Consider the following 4139-nt stretch of genomic DNA (forward strand, 5'->3'; position numbering starts at 1 on the left):
CTTCACACATCCCCAGAGGAAAGATCAAACTAGTCTTTTCACAAAAGCCAAAGAGAATTGTATCTAGTGCTACCAAAGACCCTGACTGTTGGCGGTATTCTGAAATAAACGATCTTTAAAGAGACGAAAATTCCAGGAGAATTTTGTCCTCACTTACGTGTCTGTAGGTGGCGGTGTAACTCCAGGTGACAGTATTTGTGAAAGTACATTTGTATCCTCCTGCATTTGTCTGCTGCAGTATGATTTTGTTCCTGGAGAGTTTCTGTGGCGCTAACGGTGAGAATTCCTGGAATTCTGGAATTCTCCCAAGAAGGTGACCTGCCCCTCCCCCCACCCCAAACTAGCAAGAGTCACCCCCGCCTGCCTCCTCACGCAAGAATTAAGTAAATTCTAGCAGCTGGTCTGCGCTTCCCTGGTGGTTCAGCAATAACGACTCTTCCTACCAATGCAGGAGACCCAGGAGATGAGGGATCAATCCCTGGGTCAGGAAGATCACCTGGGGTAGGAAATAGCAACTTGCTCTAGTATTCTTCCCTGAAATTTCTTATGGAGAGAGGAGCCTGGTGGGCTACAGTCCGTGACCTCACAAAGAGTCCGATGCTACTTACTGAGGGCAGTCACAAGCCCTCTGTCTACAAACTAGGCACCCACCCATCTCTTTTTTCCTTCCTAGTCAACAATGTTTTGTTGTTTTAGAATTAGGCTCTGAGTTACGTGAGTGCTTTTTCGTCCCATTGTAATTCAATCTAATTCTCATTTAAATCTCAAGTAAATTTGCAAAGCAAAAAACCCAATCCTCCCAGCTAAAATCACTTATGCCAACAGACTACTTGGGAAGAACAGCAGAGATAACAGGAAGAAACAACAACAAAAACAAGCGATAAAAACAAGCTAGTTCCTTGGTGCACAGCTGATTTCTGCAAACAGCCTCCTCCTAGGCGAAAAAAATATCTGGCTTCCCAACTGAGACACTTCGAGTGGAATTTTGGTTCACCTCCAAAATGTTGTATCTTGTGGCCTCAAAGCGGCATTAGGACACTTTTGGGGGGTAGTGGAAATATTTGCCATCTTGATTCTGGTGGTGTCTCTATGACTGCATTCATTTGTCAGAATCCACAGAACTGTACAAGCTGGAGTCAAGATTGCCAGGAGAAATATCAATAACCTCAGATATGCAGATGACACCACCCTCATGGCAGAAAGCAAAGAACTGAAGAGCCTCTTGATGAAAGTGAAAGAGGGGAGTGAAAAAGTTGGCTTAAAGCTTAACATTCAGAAAACTAAGATCATGGCATCCGGTCCCATCACTTCATGGCAAATAGATGGGGAAACAGTGGAAACAGTGAGAGACTTTATTTTGGGGTGCTCCAAAATCACTGCAGATGGTGACTGCAGCCATGAAATTAAGAGACCCTTGCTCCTTGGAAGAAAAGTTATGACCAACCTAGACAGCATATTAAAAAGCAGAGATGTGTTACTTTGCTAACAAAGGTCCTTCTAGTCAAGGCCATGGTTTTTCCAGTAGTCATGTATGGATGTGAGAGTTAGAGTATAAAGAAAGCTGAGCGCCGAAGAATTGATGCTTTTGAACTGTGGTGTTGGAGAAGACTCTTGAGAGTCTCTTGGACTGCAAGGAGATCCAACCAGTCCATCCTAAAGGAAATCAGTCCTGAATGTTCATTGGAAGGACTGATGCTGAAGCTGAAACTCCAACACTTTGGCCACCTGATAAGTAGAACTGACTCATCTGAAAAGACCCTGATGCTGGGAAAGACTGAAGGCAGGAGGAAAAAGGGACAACAGAGGATGAGATGGTTGGATGTCATCACCGACTCAATGGACATGAGTTTGAGTAAAGTCCAGGAGTTGGTGATGGACAGAGAAGCCTGGCATGCTGCAGTCCATTGGGTCGCAGAGAGTCGGACACGATTGAGCGACTGAACTGAACACATAAAAAGGACAAACTTTATTGAATGTAAGTTACTGAGTTTAAATTTTAAACCTGATTTTTTAAAAAAAGAAAATTTAGTACTTATAATTTAACAGACCCAAACCCAGTCAATTGAGTGAAGTCATCTTGCTCTTTTTTATAAAAAGAGATTTTTAAAAATGCCTTTTTACCTCTGTTCTGTTCTGTCTCCCAGTCTCTTACTGGAAATAACATTTCAGATGTTACAAATGTGATTTCACTATGAAGTACTTGTGAAATGAACATTTATTCTTTCTTTTAAAAATCTAACTTGGGTCCAAAACAAGGGGCTAAGAGGGGTCATGAAATGAATCTCGTTGCACAGACAACTGTCTGAAGACGGGACCCCCCCTACAGCCATTCATCGATCTAGCATACCTCTGAACAGTCTTCTGCATCATCGAGCTTTCAAACAATAGGAAAACCGCTGTGTTTTCTATTTCTAGTCCTCGGCTGCAGAGTCTCGGCTGCCTCCATCAGCCCTCCTTGTGCCTGCCCCACAGGCGCTGGTGCTGCGTGGAGCAGTGTGGAGAACCGTCCAGTGATCCTGCGGCCACGGCTTCCGGGGGCAGTGGCCCCTCGTGCAGACTCCCGACAAGCTCCCATCTTGGAGTCTCCTACGTGACAGTCGGCCCCTGTGGGTGGGATCCGTTTGTTGCGTTCTCTTCTGTGTCTTCAGTACGCGGCCCAGGTGAACTCGGGAGGCTTTCAGTAACTGGGGTTACAAACCCATGAATAAATATACATGATTTGTAAGATCCCTTGCAGCTCTAAGGGCTTCCCTGGTGGCTCAGGTGGTAAAGCATCTGCCTGCAATGGGAGAGACCTGGGTTTGATCCCTGGGTTGCGAAGATCCCTTGGAGCAGGAAATGGCAAACCACTCCAGTATTCTGGCCTGGAGAATTCCGTGGACAGAGGAGGCTGGCGAGCAGTCCATGGGGTCACAAAGAGTCGGACACGACTGAGTGACACACAGACATTGCAGCTCTGAAGATCGACGGGCAAGGTAGTGGACTTCAGGCCAGGCACACTGTCCCCATAGAGGGGTCACCCTGCAGGGTCTTCCAGAGACCCTCGTGACATGGGTGCTCCACTCCACCATCTCTCACTGGGCTTCCTTTCTCTAGCCTCAGATTTAGATTGTGATCCTGACAGAAGCACTCTCAGGGAGTATAAAACGTTAGGCTGGTTATAATCATGTCCACATTTCTCTGCATGAGAGCTCCAGGGTTTGTTTTTTTGTTTGTTATTTTTAGGGAAGGTGAAAACTAGTATTGTCTAAGGTCATGGATGGAATGAGATGAAGACTGGATTGGTTTCCAGGGAGGTAGAAGTGCAAACCCCCCTGATTTCACAAGTGTGCCCAGGGCCTGCCTTGCCCAACACGCCCATCTTGAGTTTAGGGACTCCAGGTCAATCTGTCTCCATAACTCACAGACTTCCACGTATGTGTGAGCAGCTTTGTTTCAGCATGTTCAGTGGATCCATCTGCAGTGTATGGGTCCATTATTTTAAAAATATATTCCTCTGTTAGCCACCCCTCAATTAAGATATAGAATGTTTCAATCACTCCGAAACATTTTTCATGTGTCTCTTTGAAGTTAATCTCAGACCCAGGGCCCCAGGTGACCCTTGATCTGTTTACTATCCACATAGATTTGTTTCTTCCTTTATAATGTCACATAAATGGACAAGCTTATTTCACACAGCATGATGTTTCAGAGACTCAAGGTTTTGTCCCATGAATCCACTGTTCATTCTTTTTTATTGATGGGTAATATTTCAGCATCGCTTTTGATTAAGAAAAATAAGTGCTTTTGTTTATTTACAGTTTAAGTAACCAATTTTATTTATTCTGCTCGATTTTAAATACAGCATTATATTTTTTATAAAAAGGATACTTGTTCATTTATCTATTCAAAAAAATACAAAGAAGAGAGTTCTCTGGTGGCCTCATGGGTAGGGTTCTGGGCTGTCACAACTGTGGCCGAGGTTCCATCCCTGGTTTGGGAAATGAGATCCTCCAGCGGGGCCAGAAAACGAGAACAAAGAGCAAAGATGATAAAAGTAACCGGCAATTCAAATGTGGAGAGAGAGACACTGTGCGTGTTCCGGCCTTCATTCTCGCAGGCGTCTTTCTCTATAGCACATATACAAATATTTTTTAATG

Source organism: Bos taurus, chromosome 24, assembly GCF_002263795.3.
Source record: "Bos taurus isolate L1 Dominette 01449 registration number 42190680 breed Hereford chromosome 24, ARS-UCD2.0, whole genome shotgun sequence".
In the NCBI taxonomy this organism is placed as follows: Eukaryota; Metazoa; Chordata; class Mammalia; order Artiodactyla; family Bovidae; genus Bos; species Bos taurus.